Raw genomic sequence first — 27136 nt, forward strand, 5'->3', positions numbered from 1 at the left:
AGTCCTTTTAGTGATGGGTCCTTGTACCATTGGGCAGTTTGTGTTCAAGCCAGAGGGCCTCACAATGAGGATAAACGTGGGCCATCACAGAAATCACATGCATGTACAATATAAATGGAGAAACAATGCATACACATGTGAGACTCAACACATCATTGAATCAATAGAAGGATGACATGTCCACCTCACATTTATCTGATATGTCAAAGGTGAATTACCACCAAGAGAGTTAGACTCAGGCATTGTACTCCTGTGCAAAATGGACATAGGGTCAATTTGAAAACTGTACACACATTATTCAGTACCCTCTGGCCAAACTACAGTTGTAATGTTACAAATGAGCATATGAACACTTAATGCACTATGACATCAGATAGCACAAAGAATGTGTGTTCAGACTTCGAGTGTCTCAAACCAGGAGTGTAACTGTATAACTGCCAAACCACAGTATGTTATTGCCATCCTTCAATGCATTCAGGGATCTGTGGAAATAAGGCTACACAGCCTTTACATTACCCAGTCTCAGAACAACATATTTTTATTTTGGCTTAAGAAGAGCTGTACAAGTGTCTATGTTGCCATCCTCCCCACATACTCAAATGCAATTTGTATTAGGCCATAAATGGAGCATGCTACTGGCAACATTTTGATGCATGCACATTGGCTTGCACTCACAGGCACATATTACTGCACAGTAATATCATGTGAGCATTCTAAGCACTCTCAAACTTTTACTCAGACACTTACTAGTACATCTGGAGCACCATATAGATTCCCAAACGGTGCAAGGACCTTGTCCACCAGGATTTCCAGCTCCTCTGTGGTGAAGGGATGGGCCCTGATGCTCTCTGTTCTCGCCAATACTGGGTCCAGAGTACAGGTACAGCAGCAGTTGGTGGTGATGAATGGCAGGCAGCAGTGTCTGAATGCAAGTGACATATGTGGCTCTCTCACAGACATTTATAGGCCCCTATGATTGTTTCAGTGGGTCTCTGCTGATGCAATTGGTCTACCTGGTTTGCATTTTTCAATTGTATCCAATGACCGGGTCTGCGGTGGTGGAGCACGCCTACCGCAAGCTAAAAACATGTATTGCACTACCGCGATGGCTGTTCCAATTGGCCTCAATTGCATTAGCAGAGGCGGTGTCACACCGCAGGGGTCAGGTGGCCTCAATTGCACTACTGCATCTTTCAATTGTATCCAATGACCAGGACTGCGGTGGCGGAGCACGCCTACCATGAGTTTCAAAACATGTATTGCACTACCGCGATGGCGGAGCACTTCTACCGCACCTATGGACACATTGTGCTATTGCATTGCCAATTGACAATTTCCAGCACTGATCACCATGCATTTACGCTATAATGCTGCACCTGGTTGTAAAGTGAGATGAGAGTGTGACATTAAACTTAATGATGCCCACACATGTCATGTCAGTACATATGAGTACATGCATTGGCATGTACTTCCTCACATGTCAATTATATTAGTGTGCATGTACACAGATTTGATGTGTAATGGAGTCTCATATTTGAGAACATGTCAATGTGTAAAATGGCTGCTCAACCCACAGCCATGATGGACTGACCACAGAATGTGCCTATATCACTGTGTACAGTGGTGTATTTGTCTTGATAGTTGACCAGCTTACACACACTGTGCTCATCATGTAAAAATGTTGTGCTTAGTGAGACTAAAGCAAGGAGGTGTTGCAGGTACAGCAGCTACGTAGAAGTCATCAGTGTTACTGTTTGCCACATGTGTTGTGTCAACTACACCTAGGGCTGGTGACACAAGATGTAGGAGTGTACCATTTACCATTCACATAGTCTGTATTTGATTTGGAAGTAGTTAGTATGTACATACTGACCACATGTATGACTACATGAGATCAAGGTGTCTGTGCATGTGACTTCTGCATTAAGTTGTTTTTACAGTCCTGTCAATATTGGTGCTGTGTTAGTCATTATGTAAGATGGTTGCCACATCTCATCTGTGAATTGGATTTACATGTGTCCTCTTTCATTATACGTAGGAGACAACCAAATGTGCATCGGCCTTTCCCAGCCGTGGCAAACATGGAGGATGAGGGCATCATAAGGAAATTCCGTCTGAACCGCCTTACCCTTCAAGAGCTCTGTGATCAATTGGAGCCCCATCTGAGGCTTCACAGAACCTATCTGACAGCTTTGACGCCAACAGTTAGGGTGATGGCTGCCCCGTCTTTCTTTGCCACTGGTTTGTTTCAGTACACGATGTCCATTGCAAGTGGGATGTCTCAAGCCATGTTCAGCATGGTGCTGCATGATGTCCTGTCTGAAATGTTGACCTACAAGTACCGCTACTTCCACTTTCCAAGGAGACATGAATTGGCAGATGTGAAGGGTGATTTTTATGACCTTGGACACATACCTAATGTTGTTGGAGCCATTTACTGCACACACGTTGGCCTAGTTCCGCACTGGTTCATTTCAGTACACGGTGGCCGTCGCCGGTGAGATGTCTCAAGCTATGTTCAGCATGGTGCTGCGTGATGTCCTGTCCGCAATGTTGACCTACAAGGACCGCTAAATCCACTTTCCAAGGAGACATGAATTGTCAGATGTGAAGGGTGATTTTTATGACCTTGGACACATACCTAATGTTGTTGGAGCCATTGACTGCAAACACGTTGGCCTAGTTCCAACACAGGCACGTGAGCACATCTACTGTAACAGGAAACATTACCATTCCATTAATGTGCAAGTGGTGTGCCAAGTGGATATGATTATCTCCCATGTCTTTGCCAAATTACCAGGTTCAGCACATGACTCCTACATACTGCGTAACAGCATCATCCCATCGTTGATGGAATATCTCCATCTGGAGTGTGCATGGCTTGTTGGTGAGTAGTGTGCTGTATGTGTGGCATGCTGTTCTCGTCAACTTTTTATATTACAAGATTCGTCTGTGTATCTCACACCTAGGTGACTCTGCATATCCCAACCGGCCTTGGTTGCTAAGCCCACTGAGGAATCCAAGGACCCCGGGGTAAGTCTGCTACAATGATGCACATGGGAGGACACATCGTGTAGTGAAGCGTGCTTTTGGGCTACTGAAGTCTAGATTTCGGTGTCTGGACAAGAGCGGTGGTGCACTACTTTACTCTCCCCAAAAGGTGTGTCAGATCACAGTTGCATGCTGCATGCTCCACAACCTGGCCTTACGCAAAGAGATCCCCCTGATTCTGGAGGATGATGAGCAGGAGATGCCCTCCGCTGCAAATCCACACATGCCCAGTGACGATGATAGTGGAGAAGGAGGTGTTGACCTGCATCAACAGCTCATCGACAACTACTTCCCTTGAGTGTAAGTAACATTGTACAACTGTGACATTGTCTGTTGGCTGTGATGGTAGTGGCAAGGCATAGATGAGGTTTTTGGCTGCTGGCTGTTGTTGGCTCACTGCTAATGGCTGATGTGTGTGGCTCAGTGTATTGTTTTCTAAGTACCTCATGTCTATGTTGATGGTGTTGGCCATTGTTATGTGTGATGGGTAATGTGCGGTGTTGACTAGTGGCGTGTTATTGCTGTAATGGCATCACCTGACAACTAAATGTCATTCTCTTGTGTCTTTCTAGGTTCCTTCACCCTATCAATGCATCATCACAATCAGAGCTTGTGGTACATTGGAATCTGAATTGACATTGTACATACTGTATAAAGAGTGTTTATTTTCCATAAGGTTTTATTAAAGAAAAGTGATTGTTTGTAAAATTGTGCAAAGTGAGTGTATGAGTTGTAAGTGATGGTAAATGAGACAAATAGAGTAGTAACCACATTGATGTAATCACACAGTTCAACAAACTAATGCCATCAACATGGCAATGTGGGTTAGGATAATTAACAAAGTCAATATCAAGGGCAACACAAGTGTCATCATGGCTGGCTCAGCGACTTGGCTTTGGTTGGTGCTGTGCCACGTGGTGTTTCTCGGACGTCTCCTCTTGCGTTTGGCAGAGGGGCCTCTGCAGCAGGCTCAGCGGTGTCTGGGGAGTCATTGTCTTGCAGTTCACCCCTCTCTGTGGCCGCAGCTGAGGTGGTGGGAGTATCAGCAGGCTGGCCACTGGAGGGGGGTTGAGCCGTCATTTGAGCCCCATGTCTTTCTCTAAGAACACCCACAGGCTGGCCCATGAGATCCACAAGTTGGCCCATACGTGTGTCCATGGACCTCAGCAGCAGGCAGAGCTCACGCACTTCTTCAACAACCTGGCCCATCTGTCCCTGGTTCTGTTGTTATGCACCAGGGACTCTTGCAACAGTGGCCAGGGCTTCTGTCTCAGTGTCCTCCTGTGATTATCCCCCAGTTGACCTCCCACCTGCCCTGATGATACGGACCTGTGGCATTGGGACTTGACGCACCCGCACACTTTCTCTGGCATCCTCGGATTGTGTGGTGTTGTTGGTAACCACTGAGGCAGGGAGATTGTTGCAGGCAGCAGTGGTGATGGTGGAGGTGGCTGCCGCACAGGTAGTTGTAGCAAGGATCAGAGCTGTGGTTATCGCTGTGGTGGTGGTGGTGGTGGGGACAATGAGGTCATGAGATGTCATACACCCTGGCACTCCTGAGGGGCGAGGTTGTTGGTCCTCATCCAAGAAATGAAGAGAATCTGCATCAGAGAGTTCACTTTCCAGTGGGAGAGACAGGCTCTGCTGGTTGTTGGTATTTTCAGCAGCAGTTGCTTGTGGATCTCCTGTTAAACAGACGTTAGATTGTCAGTTAAGTGCACTACACAAACTTGCTGTCAGACTTTTGGATGTTATGTTTGATACACCAAACATTTTACATTGCAATCACTTGGTATGGCTGAAAGATAATGTGCATCATGACATGATGTTGAGATTCATACATTACTTGTCATTAGTGTCACATATAAATTACAACCATGTGACACGTACAGATGGTGTGTTTACAAGGATATGTCATCATCTACCAACTTGGTGCACATCAACTTTTGATAATGCATAATTTGTGTTTACTCTTCATTGAATCAGTTCCAGCTATGCAAAAACTAGCCATTGTAATATTTTGAATGTTCTTTCATATCATGTACTTTGATTTGTTTGACGGATTTACTGTGCATGTTTTGGGTTCATATGGGCCTTCATGCTCTGACACCATGGCACTTACACATTGCATTCTGTGTTGTGCATGAATGGGACCTGAATTTACTTCACATGTGACTTGATGAGCCAAAGTATCATTTCTGTGACAGTTACATGCGCTTAGCTGGCTGCACACTGGATGTAACTTTTGAATCTATGCTGAGTTGGCTGACATGTGAGGGATGGTGTGGTCATATCGCTCCATGCATTTTGAGAACGATGACAGGATGCATGCAATGACTACCTACCTGTTAGGCAACACAGTGGAGGGAAATGGATGGGAAGTGGAGCAGAGGAAGGGAGCAGGTTACACAAGGCTCTTGGGTGGGGGGAGTATTCCATCTTGCTCAGGGGTGAGACAAGAGAGCATGAAATACTACCTACCTGTAAGTTTGATGGGAACAATTAAATTATTGCCTCATGGTTCTGGGTGTGGGGAGTGCTCCATCTTGCTCAGCTGTGGGACAAGGGTGTCTGGTGGGAGTTGTAGAGCTGGCTACCTACCCACATACCCCCTCCTGCTCAGATGGCTACCTACCTGTAAGTTTGATGCGAACAATGAAATGGCTGCCACAAGATTGTGGGTGTGGGGAGTGCTCCATCTTGCTCTGCTGTGGGACAAGGGAGCCTGGTGGGAGTTGTAGTGCTGGCTGCCTGTACACATGCCCCCATGGAAATATTGCTAGCTACCTTTGGGGTGATTAACAGGAAGGAAATATTAGATCTGTGAGACATGTGTTGGGAAGAGTGTGTTGTACGTAAGTGCATTTAGGTCTAGGAAGTGCAGCTTTCCATTTGTGCAAGACAGTACATAGCAGTGTAATGGGAGACATTTGTTGAGACTGACTAGCCTCCACTCCCCAGGGTATTCCTGTGAGACTCTCTGGATGCAGTATGGCAAACACATTCTCTTCCCAGTTGGTGAATGTTAGTGGTGGGATAGGAGGGCCACCACCAGTACTCTGAGCCAGCTCATGGTTCTTGTTGGAAGACACTTTCACCCTGCCTTGAGGTCATGCCACCTCCACTTGATATCATGCAGGGTACGTAGGGTGGTCCCTACTTCATCAATTTTGTTGACTATCCTTTCCAAAATTAGAGTTTTTCCTACTACTGGTGTCTGTTTCACCATGCTTCCAAACAAATGTGGTTCTACTCTGATTATCTCATTCACCATGACTGACAACTCATTGTCATTTGTTTCTGTGCCATGGTGTGTGATGTGCAAATGGGTGACAAGTGCAGGTGGGAAGGTGGTGGTGGAGATGGGTGAGATGTGTGTTGGTGTGAGCGGTTGTGATGGTGTGAGGTGTGATGATTTGCCTCTCATTTCTGCTGTAGGGTTTGGCCCTTTGATTCTGGAGTTGTGCAAAGGATGCTGGGCAGGGAAGGGATTGGTTTTATACTCAGCTATGTGGGTGAGTCCAAATGGGGTATTCATGTCAGGTGTATTTCCTGGGTTGAGCTGGGGTTTGTATTTTTTTCTTGCCATGGGGATGTGTCATTGGGGTGTGTGAAATGTTTTTGGAGGCAGCGCAAAACAATCAGCCACACTTGGTAGTCTTGTTGTGTGGTTGTTTCGACCGCCATTCCTCTTTCTGCGCGACCGCAGTGGTCTGAATACAATGATCCTTCCACCAGCTCTGCCATTCTTCTTTTCGCATGACTGTGGCAGTCGGAATCAACTGATCGTTCACCTGGCTCCGCCATCTTATCATGATCTCACTTGCGGTCATTCCGCTGGTGGATCGTCCATTTTGGTTCATTCCGCAGCATTACCGTCTGCCGTGGTCAGATTTACTGATTTTCCGGACATTCCAAGCGGAGTTTTGTGGAATCCGACTGCCGCAGTTGGATTTTTTGAGCAGTGCATCCTAATTTGACAGCCGCTTTTTCCGCGGGACATGCGGATGTGTTTTTCTGCAAACATGGCGGTCGGAGTGCTTTTCCGTCCCCCATCATAACCGACCCCTAAGTTTAAATTTCAAGCAGGTCATAGGTGACCTTCTGCTGCCCTTGACATCAAGTAAGCCCATTACCGTGAGTTACAGACGGTGACAACATTAGTTTCTAAAATTAGAATGAGAAGATACACACCTCTTTCTTTTATACTCACTACAACAATTGTAAATACCATAAAGGAGAAGTTGCTTAATCATAACAACATGGATAGGGATGCTAGGATCGGCATACCCAAGAATTTTTTGAACATCACTTTTACAATGATCCCGGATTCAGGACCACAAGAACATACAACATTGGTACCTGGTATTAGGGGTTCTGGACAATCAACATTTAATACAATACTGTTGATTTGCACAGATATGCTACATAAAGATTATGTTCTTCTGATATCCAGGAAGGAATTAAAACCGGTATTAAGGTAGAAGGAAAAACATAACAGTGATTTGGTTTTCCTGCCATATTGGCCCAGTATTGATATTAAATTACACATATATATATATTTGACTACAGAATCCAACCCACGAGCCATATTACAGGAAAGATAGGTATCCGATGGGTGTATAAGGGCATGCTTTATACTACTTTCATAACAAATGATAGACTATTGTTTACTTAGAAATGTACCACGCCTTGATAGACTTGACTTTGGTTTTTCACAATTAAGACTACAATAAAAGATATAATGAATGACAACTTTGTTAATGTACATATAAGCATGGGTTTCCACAGATGACCACCATTTAGGACAATACAAATGCACACGGTAACACTGGTGTGTGATTTCATGGGTGTAAGTTACACACTGCAGCTAGTATGTTTTTAAAAATGATATTTTTAGCCCTGAGGAAGTTGTGGGGTACCATCCGTCACAACGAAATAGGTGTCGGCTAAAAAGAAGATAGAAAATGAAGAAAACAAGAAAAGAAGAATGCTGTTGTTCTAAAGTTATGGTCATAATATGATTTACAATTGAGCGTGTGCTTGAGGCATTGATCTAATGGTTTTGAGTGATCAATTGGATCACATCATTTGTTGGGGGAAGGGTTAATCGCACTACCCTTGAGAGCACCACAACATATTTAAAGAGCAGTAAAAATAGTGGGTGAGCACTAAAGAAACCCCAGCTATATTCACTGTCTCAGGAACAACAAAGCTGAATAGAAGGAAAAAGTGGACCTAGCTAAATAGAAGTAGATAAGGCAGGAGAAAAAGAATGGTGACAGCGAAGAGGAGGAAGATGGTGAGATATCCAGGAGTGGTGGGTTTGATCCCAGACTACCCAAGGGGATTGTCCCTAAGTACCATTAGCCTGACGACATAGCCAGATCACTGGCAGCATTTGGGAGGGCCCTTAGAATGAGGAGGGGTAGCTCTGAAATTCAATACTGCGGGGTTGATCCCAGTAGCGGGAGGGATAGGCACCTGACCTTAGAGGAAGAAGGAGCAGAATCTTAAACCTACATGAAGCAGTGTCAGATCAGGAAATTTGGTCTTACTCCAAAGCAGTACAGGATGAAGTGCAGGGTCTCCCAGAAAGTTAGCACCCAATGATGGGTGGACTTTGTGGATATCTCAGTAAAGGCACTAGAGGGCTAGATACAAGGTAACAAAGTAACTTCCTATGAGGGTCTCTATTATCTGTTCATGAAGGATCACATTTTGAGTAACAGTATATATAATACTTTATTGCTTGATTAACAAAAATATTTACAATTAAAACATTAATATCATATATAAAAACAGTTTCTTAGTAATTTCGGAAAAAAAGAAGAAAGAAAAAAACAATCAACATATTAATTAACTACATCCATTTTTGTTTATCTAATTCGCCAATTGATATACAACTCTACACAAAAAGATTTTTTTTCAATTGTTACATCCTGTACTGGAACATTGATACCACATATACATATATTTTATCACAGATTAATCATAGAAAAAGTAACATATAATACCCAAGTAGTTCCCAAGGATAAATAATAAAAAACTGTAAACATTATGTGCCATTATACAATTGAACTATAAAGTGCCTATGTGCCGAGTAATTGTACCTCAGAAAAGTTACTCCAATATCTAGTTGACTCTAAGTTGTCTGGTCCTAGGGAACTGGGGAAAACAGCTGATAGTTGGATGCATACAAGATTACCCCAGAAGTCCCAGGGGGAGACTACAAGAAAGGAGGTTAGGCCCACAAAAAGCTAAGAAGGGAGGTGGTGAGCCCACAGCAAAGATTTGCTCTGTACCCCAGAACCCTAAAAAGGAGCAGAATGGATACCATTCCAGCTCTGATAAGTAGAAGCAGGGAGACCCATGGCTCAAAAAGTACTTGTACAACAGTGTGTGTTTTGACTGTCAGCAGTGGGGTCACTTCAGGGGTGACCAAGCCTGTTACAAGAAGGTGGTTAGCAGTATCACTGGGTTGTCTAGTTTAGTCATAGAGGAGGACTCCTCAGATGGAGAGGCCCTCAGCATTGTGCTGGGAGACAGGTCCAGATGGTAAGCTGGTGATCCCTGAGGGTGGGAGTAGGCACTTCCACCCCATTCAAGGGAATGGGATCCTTACCACTGGCCTGAGAAACACCTGTGCCAGTCACACCATGGTGAGTGGCAGGATGGTCTCCCTAGAACAGTATGTGCCAGGAGAGACAGGAGATTAAGGATCATCCCAGGTGAGGTCAAAACCAAACCTGTTGCCATAGTGCCCCTGGAGTAACTGGTATAAGGTGATAGACAGTTCTTACCTCCCCTTAGATTGTATCCTAGGCAATGACCTCCCAGAGGGTGGTCTGAAGCCAGATGAGGTGCCCAGGGTACCACCCACCCAAAGTTCCTGGGGACCCAGCACCTAAAGTTAAGAGATTGGGGTCCCAAAATAAAGGAATCAAGAAGAGGACATGTAAGCCACTGTCAAAGAGCGTCCCAGTGAGCCAAAGTTATTTTGTCCCAATCAATCAGTCATTTGTAAAGCGCACTACACACCCATGAGGGTCTCAAGGCGCTGGGGGAGAGGTGGTGCTGCTACTTCTCGAAGAACCAGGTCTTGAGGAGTCTCCTGAATCTGAGCAGGTCCTGGGTCTGCCACAGGTGGGTAGGGAGGGTGTTCCATGTCTTGGCGGCGAGGAAGGAGAAGGACCTGCCGCCGGAGGTTGCTCGTTGGATGCGGGGGATAGCAGCGAGGGCGAGGCTGGCGGAGTGGAGCTGGCGGGTGGGGGTGTAGAAGTTGAGTCTGCTGTTCAGGTAGGCTGGTCCGGTCTTGTGGAGTGCTTTGTGTGCATGGGAGAGGAGCTTGAAAGTGATACTCTTCTTGATGGGGAGCCAGTGTAGGCCTCTCAGGTCGGGGGGTGATGTGGCTGCGGTGTGGGATGTTGAGGATCAGTCAGGCGGAGGCGTTTTGGATGTGTTGCAGTCGTTGTAGGTGTTTGGCCGGGATTCCTGTGTAGAGTGCATTGCCGTAGTCCAGCCTGCTGCTGACGAGGGCTTGGGTCACCGTTCTTCTGGTTTTGGTTGGGATCCATTTGTAGATCCTGCGGAGCATGCGGAGGGTGTTGTAGCAGGAGGAGGAGACGGCGTTGACCTGTTTTGACATGGAGAGGGAGGAGTCGAGTATGAATCCTAGGTTGCGTGCGTGGTCCGTGGGTGTCGGTGCTGTTCCCAGTGTGGTCGGCCACCATGAGTCGTCCCAGGCAGAGGGGGTGGGGCCGAGGATGAGGACCTCTGTTTTGTTCGAGTTCAGTTTCAGACAGCTGCTCCTCATCCATTCAGCGACGGCCCTCATTGCCTCGTGGAGGTTGGTCTTGGCGGTGTGCGGTTCCTTGGTGAGGGAGAGGATGAGCTGGGTGTCGTCGGCATAGGAGATGATGTTCAGGTCGTGCTGGCGGGCTACTTGTGCGAGGGGGGCCATGTAGATGTTGAACAGGGTAGGGCTGAGGGATGAACCCTGGGGTACGCCGCAGCTGATGTCGGTGGCTTTGGATCGGACGGGTGGGAGGCGGACTCTCTGGGTTCTGCCGGTGCGGAAGGACGTGGTCCAGTCCAGGGCCTTCTCCTGGATTCCGGCTTCTTGGAGGCGTGTCTTTAGTGTGCGGTGGCAGACAGTGTCGAAGGCGGCTGATCGGTCCAGGAAGATCAGGGCTGATGTTTAGCCGTTGTAAAGTTGGCATCTGATGTTGTCTGTGGCAGCGAAGAGGGCTGTCTCGGTGCTGTGGTGTTGTCTGAATCCAGACTGGGAGGGGTCTAAGATGTTGTTGTCCTTGAGGTGGCGGGTCAGTTGCATGTTGATGGTTTTTTCAATGACCTTTGTCGGGAAAGGGAGCAGAGAGATGGGCCGGAAGTATTTAAGGTCCTTGGGGTCCGCCTTGGGTTTTTTGAGGAGGGCGTTGTCTTGAAGGAGGTGTTGATGACCTTCCGTAGTTGGGGTGTTGAATAAGTGGTAAGGGTAGGGGTCTGACGGGGATCCTGAGTGGATGGAGTTCATGACGTTGCGTGTCTCATCGTCGCAGACGTAGGACCAGGAGGTCAGGAGGTTGGTGCAGGTGGTGTTTGCGGGTGGGTGGAGTTTGTCATAGTCGGGGCGGTCGTGGTGTTGAAGCTGTCATGGATGTCAGCGATCTTGCGGTGGAAGAAGGTGGCCAGTGAGTCGCACAGGTCTTGTGAGGGCGGGACGTCGTTGGTGATGGCGCTGGGGTTGGAGAGTTCCTTCACTATGTTGAAAAGTTCTTTGCTGTCGTGTGTGTTGTTGTCCAGGTGGGTTTTGAAGGAAGATCTCTTGGCTGCTCCTATGAGTTGGTGATGTCTGCGGGAGGCGTCCTTGTGGGTTGCGAGACTGTCTGGTGTACGATCATGGAGCCATTTCTTCTCTAGTTTCCGGCATGTACGTTTGGAGGTCTAGAGTTCTTCGGTGAACCAGGTGGCTTTCTTGCTGGTGTGGCTGTTGGAGGGTCTCTTGAGCGGGGCGAGGGTGTTGGCGCAGTCGTCGATCCACTGTCTGAAGTTGTGGGCAGCGGTGTCTGGGTCGGTGTGGTCGGCAGGTGGGTTCTGGGCGAGGGTGGATGTCAGTTGATCTTCGGTGACTTTGCCCCAGCAGCGGCGAGGCCGCTGTTGGGTGCGGTGGTGCGGGGTTGGTTTCTTGAAGGTGAAATGGATGCAGCGGTGGTCAGTCCAGTGGAGTTCGGTGGTGCGGATGAAGGCAACGTGGGTGCTAGTGGTGAAGACGGGGTCGAGCGTGAGGCTGGTGGCATGGGTGGGCTCGTTGACAAGTTGCCTGAGGCCGAGGTTGGCGAGTTTGTCGATTAGGGTGGTGGAGTTGCCGTTGTTGTTGTTCTCGAGGTGGTAATTCAGGTCTCCGAGGAGGATGTAGTCCTTGGAGGCGAGTGCGTGGGTGCTGGCGAGGTCGGCGATGGAGTCGCTGAACTGAGCACGGGGTCAAGGGGGTCTGTAGATGAGGGTTCCTCTGAGTGTGGTGTTGGGGTCGGTGTGCATCCGGAAGTGCAGGTGTACGGCGGTGTTGAGGGTGTCATCTGCGTGGGTGTAGACCTTGAGGGTGGACTTGTGGATGATGGCTAACCCTCCTCCGATTCCGTTGTCGCGATCCCTGCGGGTGATCTTGTATCCATCTGGGATGGCTATGGCGATGTCGGGCACTGAAGAGTCATTCCACCAGGTCTCGGTCAGGAAGGCAACGTCTGGGTCGGAGGTGTCGAGCAGGTCCCAGAGCTCGACGGCATGTTTGCGTGCGGAGCGGGTGTTGAGGAGTATGCAGCGGAGGTGGTTGTTTCCGGTCCTAGGATGTTTGGTGGATCTGTCGCGGTGAAGTTGCAGGTGCGGCAGGAGAAAGGTCCGTGTGTGCATTTTGGGGTGGCCTGGAAGCAGTGGCGGTCTCGGCCAGCGTTGACTGTGAGGAGTGTGTTGGCCTCGTATCTGAGTCAAGCATCGTGGAGTGCGTGGGGGCCAGGGTTCTGGCGCTGGGTGCGGGCCAGGCGCGGACGGGCACAGACGGGCTTGCCTTTGGCAAGCCTTGGGCACGCCAGCGGCGCGGCCGCTGAGCGGCCTCCATAAGAGGGGGAGAGGGAGGGAGGAGCAGCTGGGAGGCGGGAGCGGGGTGGCCAATGGGAAAGCAGGGGGGCGGGGCCGCAGGGACGCAGCAGCGGGATGAACGGGAATGGCGGGAAAAAGGCGAGCAGCAGCCGGTGTGTACCGGCGAGGGAAACCTGAAAATGAAAATAGGACAGTGACACAGTTAGGGTGTAGGGGAGCAGTGAGCAGAAGTGAACGGCATGGGAATCAGGCACAAAGCAGCAACGAAGGAGCCGTGTGGTGGCGTGGGGAGCGACCTGCCTGCGAGCAGGGTCAGAGGTTGCTCCTTCACCACTGAGCGGCCTCCATAAGAGGGGGAGAGGGAGGGAAGAGCAGCTGGGAGGCGGGAGCGGGGTGGCCAATGGGAAAGCAGGGGGCGGGGCTGCAGGGACGCAGCGGCGGGAGGCGCGGGAACGGCGGGAAAAAGGTGGGCAGCAGCCGGTGTGTACCAGCGAGGGAAACCTGAAAATGAAAATAGGACTGTGACACAGTTAGGGTGTAGGGGAGCAGAGAGCAGAAGTGAACGGCACAGGAATCAGGTACAAGGCAAAACGCGGGCAGCAGCCGGTGTGTACCGGCGAGGGAAACCTGAAAATGAAAATAGGACAGTGACAGGGCGTAGGGGAGCAGGGAGCAGAAGTGAACGGCATGGGAATCAGGCACAAAGCAGCAACGAAGGAGCCGTGTGGTGGCGTGGGGAGCGACCTGCCTGCGAGCCGGGTCAGAGGTCCCAGAAAGGGAGGAACCCAAAGGTGGCACTAGTGAGGCTTCACCTAACCACAAGGAAGTCCTGAGCAGTCAGACAGCTGTCAGACAGTAGGGTGCTGCCCCTGCTCTGATAGAAGGGAGAGTGGAACAAGGGTGTCTGCCACAGGATGTGGTAGTACCCCACTCTGAACAGCAGAAGAGGTTCGAGGAACAGGAAAGCAGCTCAGCCACCTGTCAGAGGAGAGCTTAGGGTGTGGTTCTGGATTCTGACAGATGTCAGTAGCCTCTTTAAGGCGCTGGCCTTCATGGCAGCACTCTACTTGGCCTGGGAGGCAGATCCCAAAGCCTAATGTAAGTTAGGCCCCCTGACCCTATAGGTATTGGTGGGATTGCTCAAGCGTTGGGTAACATCTTCGGGTGAGCTAAATGCTGCCCTTGCAAAACTAGGGACAGAGGAGGTGGTCACTTCACTGCCTAAACTAACAAGCATTGGCATAGCCAATAGGTCTCGCCTTTGGGACCTTATAAGTGTTTAGTTATCCAGCACAATATCCTTGGTGCAACAACATCAACTGTTGCATGGCTAAACAGTTGTAAGGTCCCAAAGGCGAGACCTATTAGCTATGCCAATGCTTGTTTTGGGAATGCTTTCAGCCCTGTTTTAGAGCCGCTGTTAATCTAGCTATACATTGCAGAGTAAGGTTGAAGACTGCACGATGAACACAACAGTAAAACATGTAAACAATAGCAATTCGGAGCAAAACTACCCCCTCCCTCAGGGCCCCAGTCGTTCTAGTGCCCCACTGGTAATTAATCTAGCCTTTATCTCCAATAACAATACGTTATGGACGTTTTTAGAATTAGTTTCAGTTATGTTTTGGGGCAACTGTTAATCCAGCTATACATTGCACAATAAGGTTGAAAACTACACTATAAACGCAACAGTAAGAAATAAGGAAATTTGGAAAATAGAAGTAGGGTGAGGTCAACAAAAAAATCGGAAATAAATAAAATGGACTTAAACAAAATAGAAGACTGTTGGAAAAAAACGTATGAAAAGGATAGAGGAAGAGAAAAACATTGAAATTAACATGAGCGCTAGGGGCTGTAGGAAATATTGAGCAAGCTATTTTGCTTCTAATAAGATAGTGCTAGGATGACCTGCTGCTTGCGCCAGGAATCGAACCGTGGGCCTTGTGCTACAGAGATAGCTGCTGTGGCCGCAGTGCTATACTTTATGTAAATAATAGTGAGGGAGAAAATAGTAGTATAAATAAGGCTACACGAGTGCAAGCTCTTTCAAAAGCTTACGCACCTTGTTTCAAAAAGCGAAAAGTGTGCGTATGACAAAAATTCTGTGGCAATGTTTAGTTCCTCATAATCACAAATAACTAAAGGTCAGCTGCAGGTAACAAAATATGTTTTTTGTGTAAAAATGTTAAACATATTAAAAAGTCTACATGTGGCAGACACCCGGACGCTAAAGTAAAAAAAGCACCACTTAATACATATATATTTTTATTTGTTGGGGTTAATAGTGGGGTTAGGTGGGCAAAAACGCCATTGTAAAGGTAATTCACAAACTTTAGTTAAAGCTATTCGAAATGCGCAGTCACCTTCCTGCTAAAAGAAAGAAGTGTGGTACGCACCAAGAAGTCTGGAAAAGTGGGAGACGTTGCTGCCGTGTGTTGCAATGTTTGTAAAGGTGTTAATGCGTGCATATTTTATTGTTAAGAGATAAGATTGGCTAAAACGAAAGGTCTGTGGGGGTGTGAACGGGTTAAATTGAGTCTGTATTTGTTCTGTTGACAATAATTCAAGGCCCTGGCATGCCGTTCCTGGCTTCAGCGCCCTGCCGACATGCTGCTGGTTCTTGTCTAGGTGGCTGATGCGGTGCCAATTTAACTGAGCCGATTTTAGGCCTCTGCTCTTCCATCCTGGCTGACCGCCATGCCGGCCCGGTGCGATTTTCCACGCAGGCCTGTTGAATGTGTGCAGAGCGTGTTCATATTAAGAAGTGTGTTCGAGCAGGTGACACAGTTTTGCTGCAGCAGTATGCATGCCTGTTGAGATGGTTCTGAACTCTGCTTACAAATGAATTACTTGAGATGCACAGCGAGTACTCTTCAGTCATGTGTATAAATGCAGAGCTAACAAACACCTGCTGCTACACAGCGCCAAGGGCACTTTAAAAACGTTGATTCCCCATCAGCTCCGCAATTCTCTTTGAACTTCCCATCCAAGTGCATGACTCCGACCCAGGAGTGGGAGGGAGTACTTTGGGCCTTGTGTCTATTCACTCATTTGCCGACTGAGTTGAGTCTGCTGTTCAGGTAGGCTGGTCCGGTCTTGTGGAGTGCTTTGTGTGCATGGTAGAGGAGCTTGAAAGTGATCCTCTTCTTGATGGGGAGCCAGTGTAGGTCTCTCAGGTCGGGGGTGATGTGGCTGCGGTGTGGGATGTTGAGGATCAGTCGGGCGGAGGCGTTTTGGATGTGTTGCAGTCGTTGTAGGTGTTTGGCCGGGATTCCTGCGTAGAGTGCATTGCCGTAGTCCAGCCTGCTGCTGACCAGGGCTTGGGTCACCGTTCTTCTGGTTTCGGTTGGGATCCATTTGTAGATCCTGCGGAGCATGCGGAGGGTGTTGTAGCAGGAGGAGGAGACGGCGTTGACCTGTTTTGACATGGAGAGGGAGGAGTCGAGTATGAATCCTAGGTTGCGTGCGTGGTCCGTGGGTGTCGGTGCTGTTCCCAGTGTGGTCGGCCACCATGAGTCGTCCCAGGCAGAGGGGGTGGGGCCGAGGATGAGGACCTCCGTTTTGTTCGAGTTCAGTTTCAGACAGCTGCTCCTCATCCATTCAGCGACGGCCCTCATTCCCTCGTGGAGGTTGGTCTTGGCGGTGTGCGGTTCCTTGGTGAGGGAGAGGATGAGCTGGGTGTCGTCGGCATAGGAGATGATGTTCAGGTCGTGCAGGCGGGCTACTTGTGCGAGGGGGGCCATGTAGATGTTGAACAGGGTAGGGCTGAGGGATGAACCCTGGGGTACGCCACAGCTGATGTCGGTGGCTTTGGATCGGACGGCTGGGAGGCGGACTCTCTGGGTTCTGCCGGTGCGGAAGGACGTGGTCCAGTCCAGGGCCTTCTCCTGGATTCCGGCTTCTTGGAGGCATGTCTTTAGTGTGCGGTGGCAGACCGTGTCGAAGGCGGCTGATCGGTCCAGGAGGATCAGGGCTGATGTTTAGCCGTTGTCAAGTTGGCATCTGATGTTGTCTGTGGCAGCGATGAGGGCTGTCTCGGTGCTGTGGTGTTGTCTGAATCCAGACTGGGAGGGGTCTAAGATGTTGTTGTCCTTGAGGTGGCGGGTCAGTTGCATGTTGATGGTTTTTTCAATGACCTTTGCCGGCAAAGGGAGCAGAGAGATGGGCCGGAAGTACTTAAGGTCCTTGGGTCCGCCTTGGGTTTTTTGAGGAGGGCGTTGATTTTTGCGTGCTTCCAGCCTTCCGGGAATGTCGCTGTCTTGAAGGAGGTGTTGATGACCTTCCGTAGTTGGGGTGCGATGGATGTGTCAGCTTTGTTGAATAAGTGGTGAGGGCAGGGGTCTGACGGGGATCCTGAGTGGATGGAGTTCATGACCTTGCGTGTCTCATCGTTGTTGACGTAGGACCAGGAGGTCAGGAGGTTGGTGCAGGTGGTGTTTGCGGGGTGGGTGGAGTCTGTCGTAGTCGGGGCGGTCGTGGTGTTGAAGCTGTCATGGATGTCAGCGATCTTGCGGTGGAAGAAGGTGGCCAGTGAGTCGCACAGGTCTTGTGAGGGCGGGATGTCGTTGGTGAAGGCGCTGGGGTTGGAGAGTTCCTTCACTATGTTGAAAAGTTCTTTGCTGTCGTGTGTGTTGTTGTCCAGGTGGGTTTTGAAGGAAGATCTCTTGGCTGCTCCTATGAGTTGGTGATGTCTGCGGGCGGCGTCCTTGTGGGTTGCGCGACTGTCTGGTGTACGATCATGGAGCCATTTCTTCTCTAGTTTCCGGCATGTATGTTTGGAGGTCTGGAGTTCTTCGGTGAACCAGGTGGCTTTATTGCTGGTGTGGCTGTTGGAGGGTCTCTTGAGCGGGGCGAAGGTGTTGGCGCAGTCGTCGATCCACTGTCTGAATTTCTGGGCGGCGGTGTCTGGGTCGGTGTGGTCGGCAGGTGGGTTCTGGGCGAGGGTGGATGTCAGTTGATCTTCGGTGACTTTGCCCCAGCAGCGGCGGGGCCACTGTTGGGTGCGGTGGTGCAGGGTTGGCTTCTTGAAGGTGAAATGGATACAGCGGTGGTCAGTCCAGTGGAGTTCGGTGGTGCGGATGAAGGCAACGTGGGTGCTAGTGGTGAAGACGGGGTCGAGCGTGAGGCTGGCGGCATGGGTGGGCTCGTTGACAAGTTGCCTGAGGCCGAGGTTGGCGAGTTTGTCGATTAGGGTGGTGGAGTTGGCATTGTTGTTGTTCTCGAGGTGGTAATTCAGGTCTCCGAGGAGGATGTAGTCCTAGGAGGCGAGTGCGTGGGTGCTGGCGAGGTCGGCGATGGAGTCGCTGAACTGAGCACGGGGTCCAGGGGGTCTGTAAATGAGGGTTCCTCTGAGTGTGGTGTTGGGGTCGGTGTGGATCTGGAAGTGCAGGTGTTCGGCGGTGTTGAGGGTGTCATCTGCGTGGGTGTAGACCTTGAGGGTGGACTTGTGGATGATGGCTAACCCTCCTCCGATTCCGTTGTCGCGATCCCTGCGGGTGATCTTGTATCCGTCTGGGATGGCTATGGCGATGTCGGGCACTGAAGAGTCGTTCCACCAGGTCTCGGTCAGGAAGGCAACGTCTGGGTCAGAGGTGTCGAGCAGGTCCCAGAGCTCGACGGCATGTTTGCGTGCGGAGCGGGTGTTGAGGAGTATGCAGCGGAGGTGGTTGTTTCCGGTCCTAGGATGTTTGGTGGATCTGTCGCAGGTGAAGTTGCAGGTGCGGAAGGAGAAAGGTCCGTGTGTGCATTTTGGGGTGGCCTGGAAGCAGTGGCGGTCTCGGCCAGCGTTGAGTGTGAGGAGTTTGTTGGCCTCGTATCTGAGTCTTGCATCATGGAGTGCGTGGGGGCCAGGGTTCTGGCGCTGGGTGCGGGCCAGGCGCGGACGGGCGCAGACGGGCTTGCCTTTGGCACGCCTTGGGCACGCCAGCGGCGCGGCCGCTGAGCGGCCTCCATAAGAGGGGGAGAGGGAGGGAGGAGCAGCTGGGAGGCGGGAGTGGGGTGGCCAATAGGAAAGCAGGGGGGCGGGGCCGCAGGGACGCAGCAGCGGGATGAACGGGAACGGCGGGAAAAAGGCGGGCAGCAGCCGATGTGTATCAGCGAGGGAAACCTGAAAATGAAAATAGGACAGTGACACAGTTAGGGTGTAGGGGAGCAGGGAGCAGAAGTGAACGGCACAGGAATCAGGTACAAGGCAAAAGGCGAGCAGCAGCCGGTGTGTACCGGCGAGGGAAACCTGAAAATGAAAATAGGACAGTGACACAGTTAGGGCGTAGGGGAGCAGTGAGCAGAAGTGAACGGCACAGGAATCAGGCACAAAGCAGCAACGAAGGAGCCGTGTGGTGGCGTGGGGAGCGACCTGCCTGCGAGCAGGGTCAGAGGTTGCTCCTTCACCACTGAGCGGCCTCCATAAGAGGGGGAGAGGGAGGGAGGAGCAGCTGGGAGGCGGGAGCGGGGTGGCCAATGGGAAAGCAGGGGGCGGGGCTGCAGGGACGCAGCGGTGGGAGGCGCGGTAACGGCGGGAAAAAGGCGGGCAGCAGCCGCTGTGTACCAGCGAGGGAAACCTGAAAATGAAAATAGGACAGTGACACAGTTAGGGTGTAGGGGAGCAGAGAGCAGAAGTGAACGGCACAGGAATCAGGTACAAGGCAAAAGGCGGGCAGCAGCCGGTGTGTACCGGCGAGGGAAACCTGAAAATGAAAATAGGACAGTGACAGGGCGTAGGGGAGCAGGGAGCAGAAGTGAACGGCATGGGAATCAGGCACAAAGCAGCAACGAAGGAGCCGTGTGGTGGCGTGGGGAGCGACCTGCCTGCGAGCCGGATCAGAGGTCCTAGAAAGGGAGGAACCCAAAAGTGGCACTAGTGAGGCTTCACCTAACCACAAGGAAGTCCTGAGCAGTCAGACAGCTGTCAGACAGTAGGGTGCTGCCCCTGCTCTGATAGAAGGGAGAGTGGAACAAGGGTGTCTGCCACAGGATGTGGTAGTACCCCACTCTGAACAGCAGAAGAGGTTCGAGGAACAGGAAAGCAGCTCAGCCACCTGTCAGAGGAGAGCTTAGGGTGTGGTTCTGGATTCTGACAGATGTCAGTAGCCTCTTTAAGGCGCTGGCCTTCATGGCAGCACTCTACTTGGCCTGGGAGGCAGATCCCAAAGCCTAATGTAAGTTAGGCCCCCTGACCCTATAGGTATTGGTGGGATTGCTCAAGCGTTGGGTAACATCTTCGGGTGAGCTAAATGCTGCCCTTGCAAAACTAGGGACAGAGGAGGTGGTCACCTCACTGCCTAAACTAACAAGCATTGGCATAGCCAATAGGTCTCGCCTTTGGGACCTTATAAGTGTTTAGTTATCCAGCACAATATCCTTGGTGCAACAACATCAACTGTTGCATGGCTAAACAGTTGTAAGGTCCCAAAGGCGAGACCTATTAGGTATGCCAATGCTTGTTTTGGGAATGCTTTCAGCCCTGTTTTAGAGCCGCTGTTAATCTAGCTATACATTGCAGAGTAAGGTTGAAGACTGCACGATGAACACAACAGTAAAACATGTAAACAATAGCAATTCGGAGCAAAACTACCCCCTCCCTCAGGGCCCCAGTCGTTCTAGTGCCCCACTGGTAATTAATCTAGCCTTTATCTCCAATAACATTACGTTATGGACGTTTTTAGAATTAGTTTCAGTTATGTTTTGGGGCAACTGTTAATCCAGCTATACATTGCACAATAAGGTTGAAAACTACCCTATAAACGCAACAGTAAGAAATAAGGAAATTTGGAAAATAGAAGTAGGGTGAGGTCAACAAAAAAATCGGAAATAAATAAAATGGACTTAAACAAAATAGAAGACTGTTGGAAAAAACGTATGAAAAGGATAGAGGAAGAGAAAAACATTGAAATTAACATGAGCGCTAGGGGCTGTAGGAAATATTGAGCAAGCTATTTTGCTTCTAATAAGATAGTGCTAGGATGACCTGCTGCTTGCGCCAGGAATCGAACCGTGGGCCTTGTGCTACAGAGATAGCTGCTGTGGCCGCAGTGCTATACTTTATGTAAATAACAGTGAGGGAGAAAATAGTAATATAAATAAGGCTACACGAGTGCAAGCTCTTTCAAAAGCTTACGCACCTTGTTTCAAAAAGCGAAAAGTGTGCGTATGACAAAAATTCTGTGGCAATGTTTAGTTCCTCATAATCACAAATAACTAAAGGTCAGCTGCAGGTAACAAAATATGTTTCTTGTGTAAAAATGTTAAACATATTAAAAAGTCTACATGTGGCAGACACCCGGACGCTAAAGTAAAAAAAGCACCACTTAATACATATATATTTTTATTTGTTGGGGTTAATAGAGGGGTTAGGTCGGCAAAAACGCCATTGTAAAGGTAATTTATAAACTTTAGTTAAAGCTATTCGAAATGCGCAGTCACCTTCCTGCTAAAAGAAAGAAGTGTGCGTACGCACCAAGAAGTCTGGAAAAGTGGGAGACGTTGCTGCCGTTTGTTGCAATGTTTGTAAAGGTGTTAATGCGTGCATATTTTATTGTTAAGAGATAAGATTGGCTAAAACGAAAGGTCTGTGGGGGTGTGAACGGGTTAAATTGAGTCTGTATTTGTTCTGTTGACAATAATTCAAGGCCCTGGCATGCCGTTCCTGGCTTCAGCGCCCTGCCGACATGCTGCTGGTTCTTGTCTAGGTGGCTGATGCGGTGCCAATTTAACTGAGCCGATTTTAGGCCTCTGCTCTTCCATCCTGGCTGACCGCCATGCCGGCCCGGTGCGATTTTCCACGCAGGCCTGTTGAATGTGTGCAGAGCGTGTTAATATTAAGAAGTGTGTTCGAGCAGGAGACACAGTTTTGCTGCAGCAGTATGCATGCCTGTTGAGATGGTTCTGAACTCTGCTTACAAATGAATTACTTGCACAGCGAGTACTCTTCAGTCATGTGTATAAATGCAGAGCAAACAAACACCTGCTGCTACACAGCGCCAAGGGCACTTTAAAAACGTTGATTCCCCATCAGCTCCGCAATTCTCTTTGAACTTCCCATCCAAGTGCATGACTCCGACCCAGGAGTGGGAGGGAGTACTTTGGGCTTTGTGTCCATTCACTCATTTGCCTCGCAAGTAAAGCTCGCAGCAAAGAAGCCATGTATACCAATTTGAGCGCTTGTAGAACTGGAAACATGCTAGTGTTTTCCCATAACAGCAGTGGCGTAGAAGCCCATCTCACGGCAGCTGGACCAGCTCATGTATGCTACTGGGGAACCAGATACTTCCCAGTCCTTTTAGCTATAAGAACATTGCATTCTGGGACTCATAGTTTTGTTTATTTTAGTAATAAAAGGCTCGGAAATAATGGAAGGACCGGCTGAATGCATTACAAAGATATCATGGAGACCTCCTTAGAATAACACCGCTCCAACAATAGCACACTGTCATGCACTGCCTATGGAACCAATTCATACCGGCATGAAAGAGTATTTAAAGCCAGTCTGAACACAGGGATGTCAGAACAGCAAGCATGGTAGAGGGAGCAGCTTTCACCACCATTAAAACAAGCATTGGCCGCGCGGCCGTAAAAGTAACGGCCGAGCAGCCGTGAAAGCGAAAGTAATTGCGATCAAAGCAAAAGTGATCGCGATCGTGAGGACGGGACACGCTGTGTGGTAAGCACACGAAGCACGTGAGTGGTGCGCGCGCAGCAGTGATTGGCGGCTGCGCGCATGCACGCTCGTGTGAACGCAAGCGTTAGGCCAGCGGTAGCACTTTGGAAACCCGTATACAAAAAGACTCTACGAGCAGAGCATGCGCTGGCTCAGGTGAGACCTAAAAAGGAGGGACAAAATTAAACAACTGTGATAAAGTTTAAATTTAAAATGGATAATGTTACTGTGGAGATGTGTCAGCTTTCAAGAGGAAGTGGCCTTAGCAGAATGATGTAAGGCAGAGTAGACCCTGTAATTGTACAGCCTGATTTCTTCACTGTCTTTCTCACCTGACAGACCAAGGAAACCCTCCCAGGGTTGGGCTGATTCTCGTGGACTGCTGGCTGGAGGGGGGATAGATTTGTGTGAGAGACCAGGGCCTTTTTGCATTGTCCACCCATGCTTGCTCCCATTTTGACTACTAAGGTGCCGATTCCGATCCGTTAAAAATTATTTCCATACGACTCGAATCCGTATTTGTTTCCGGTCACGTCCGGCCCGTGAAGTACGATTCGTACAGGAAAAAGTACGTACGGATCGTCCCGCTCCGTACGAATAGTAGCGGGAAAAGTTGTACGAGACGTACCCGGACACTTTTCCGTAGGATTCGTAAAATGACAGTCCGAGCGTGCAAGTACGATCCGGACCGGCTATCCGATTTACGAATCGTACGGAAAACGGCCCGTACACGGGGAATGACTCTATCCTCTATGAAGCGAAGTTTGTATGACTCGTAGCCCGGTAAAAGTTGTCCCGGGGTACGAGTCGTACAGGCACCCCCACCACCCCCCGTATGTACACACCATACTCCCACCCCCCCGTATGTACGCACCGTACTCCCGCATCTGTTCTGCTTGGGTTTTCGGATCAGATAGAACCCGCTCATCAGAGCCTCTCTAACCCAGCCAGAACGTTACCCTCTCCCTAGGGCCTATTCACAACAAGTAACCACAGATATATATACCACCTAAGGACAGGGAATTCCTACTATATATATATATATCAGAAAGACTACTTCCAACAGCCTTGAGGATCCTTCAACTGCCAAAGGAAAGAGTACACGAGCCTGATTTGGTGCTGGTTTCTTTATTTGCCCAGAGCGACGGCCATAACGTTTCGGCTCCGTGGAGCCTTGATCTAGACCTCTTATAATACAAGTGGCGGCCTCGCGATCCCAGACGGACCCAGGACTTCCTACCCAGACGACAGCCTCAGCCTCGCGGTCCCAGACGGACCCAGGACTTCCTACCCAAACGGCAGCCTCAGCCTCGCGGTCCCAGATGGACCCAGGACTTCCTACCCAGACGGCAGCCTCAGCCTCGCGGTCCCAGACGGACCCAGGACTTCCTACCCAGACGGCAGCCTCAGCCTCGCGGTCCCAGACGGACCCAGGACTTCCTACCCAGACGGCAGCCTCAGCCTCGCGGTCCCAGACGGACCCAGGACTTCCTACCCAGACGGCAGCCTCAGCCTCGCGGTCCCAGACGGACCCAGGACTTCCTACCCAGACGGCAGCCTCAGCCTCGCGGTCCCAGACGGACCCAGGACTTCCTGCCCAGACGGCAGCCTCAGTACAAGTTCATCCTATGATTACCATAACATACAACTATTTATCAGATCACACAAGAACTGCCAGTTTGAGCACAACCTGTTCTCTGGTTCGAGGGGCTCCTCTCTCCCTTATTCAGTTACCACTTACCTGATCAGGGTTAACATCTGTTCATGTCAAGTCACAGCTGACTAGAAGAATAGGCTACCCTCTTATACAAGAACACGCAGCACATGTTGATTCACTACAAACTGGATACTTTATTACTCATTACACATACAATCACATAACATTACGATATAACACATAACCTGCAAGGAAAAGTGTAAGATTAAGTTGTACTCTCTAATAAGAAAGGGTCGACATCACCTTAGTAGTATGTAGCCTGCACTCAGTGGTCATCTAGGCTCCCTTCTCGTCTGTGCCTCGGCTCGCCTGGAATCACCCTTCTCCGAGTCACTGGGACCTCTTCCTTATCGGCTACTCTCTCCTCTCTGGCTATTCTGTTAGGAAAGCATCTGTCTCTCGATTCTTCTCCGCCTTCAAGATGGCGTCTGTCTTCCCTGGAATAAGTAGTAGCTCTACTGCTAACGGCTAGATGCCGCCTACGGACTGAACATGTAACTGCCTCAGACTTTCACTAATATAGAGGTGCATTTCCTCATGGAAAATTCCGGCCCGTAACCTGCCGCCCACCAAATTCTTGTACCTCCCCGTACCAAGGACACGTTCCCAGCCGGCCGGCCTGATGTAGTGTCTTCGGCATGAAGAAAAATACAATCCTTCGATAAGGGCCGGCCTGAACCGGTTCTCTCCAAGCGAATAACACCTCATAACTAAAACATAACTCTTGACCTAGAAGAATCCCAAGCTGCCGGAGCAGAAAGAAAGATGGAGTCTCTCCCGTTTGAGGCCTACCAGGCCTGAATTCAGCACGGCTCCATGAAATACCCTCACTACAGGACAGGTTATCCCTAATACTAACGAATCTATCCCCTAGGATATGTGTGCAAGCCCTGATCTATGGGGAAGAACACAGGATCATGTCGAAGTGCCTAGTAAATAGGCTCCATTCACTACTCTAACCCTTAGACTTGGATGGTAAGAGACTGAAGTCACACTAGTCACCCTTTAACACAAAAAGGCCGGGAAAATCGAGCAGTACATTTCACCCTTGACTTCAGTCTATTATACATTCATTAAACAGAACTAACATCGGTGGAAGAATAATATGAAACAAAACTAACTGATCTATGTCTAGTACCAAGTGTGCAGAATTGAAGTAGTGAAGGAATACACTGAATAAAGCAACAGATAGAAATCAAAACAGCGATAGTAATCAGAATACCTCCTAATATTTGACGTAACAAATGCAAATCAGGTAACCAATTAAAGAGCCAGTCAAACCAGCCCTGGTCAATGTGTTTTCTAACTTCTTCCGTCAAGTCATGTAACTTGTCAATATGAGCGCAAATGGATTGTGTATGATCAGACAAGTTAAAACAACAAAGACCCTCAAAATCAGAACAATCGTGTCCATGTTTAAGCAAAAGATAATCAATGGCCGCTCGATTTTGCAAGATGGCTCTGCGTTCACCCTGGGCGTCTAATAACATGTCAGACAGGACTGTAGAAGTATGATTAATGGATTTTACCATCCAGCAGGCCATTTTCCCAATAGATTTGGCATTATAAACCGCCAAAGCAGGAACACCAATAATTGAAATAGCCAGGCTAAGGTATTCAGACTTGGAATATAAATGCAAGGACGAGTCACAATCCTCCTGTAACATCACTGCATCTCGAATCACACGAGAATTGGCATTCGGATGTGACGAGAACATCAGTAAACTGAGTCTCGTAATGGCACAAGGGCCTCCAGAAATATTTGCGGGGACATATGGCCAGGAAGTATTACCACATGAGAAAAGCCATCCGGCAGGTAGTAACATCGTGCGATAATGACTGGGGGTAACTACCAAACTCTTGCAAGTCATATTGTTCTGGACAGAAGCACATGTTTTCGGTGTCCTTTGAAAGCACAAAGTTCGCTCATGAAGGGTAAAGGAAGTAGCACCTTTCAATTTTAGACGCAGACATTCAGAAATTGCACTAGGATTACACGTAAGGAAAAAACACAAATCTCCTTGTGTGATATTATAGGTAACTATTTGGGACTGAATGGGGGGTATCTGGTCTGGTAGTTCAGTACATAAGGGGCAATACGCATGGGTAGCAAAATCGCCCAGAACATTGGGGCGAGCCTTTGAAATATTGAAAATATGAGTCAAAGTTTCTAGCGAAGCAGGGACAGCAACCAGACAGGTTGCCAAGATGTCGTGTACAGATCTCATCGGTGTCAAACAGAAGTGAGGGGCATCAGTCACCCTTTTTGCCAGTAAGGTCCAAAAGTTCGATGACGAATCCCACGCAGCGAAGGAACGCGACACTCGGGTGCGTAACTCATCCCGGGTTGACGGGATCCCTCCTCTCTCGTCGAACCAACCCGAAAATAGTCCGACGCCGACACATCCTGCAGCAACAGTCCAAAGAATGATCTGAAAGAGAATCAAATACAGGCATTATTCATTCTCGTAAGTAACATTTGTCAGCCGGGACCGCTTCCCAGCTATCTTTCCCTGGTCTCATAACTAAAATGGTATTGTCGTGACCGGTGGCAATGACTTCTGCTTGTTCAGGGGGATTCTTAGGCGACTGCACCCAAACCCTGGCCCCAGGGTTAT

This window comes from Triturus cristatus, chromosome 7 (genome assembly GCF_964204655.1).
Source record: "Triturus cristatus chromosome 7, aTriCri1.1, whole genome shotgun sequence".
Taxonomy (NCBI): Eukaryota; Metazoa; Chordata; class Amphibia; order Caudata; family Salamandridae; genus Triturus; species Triturus cristatus.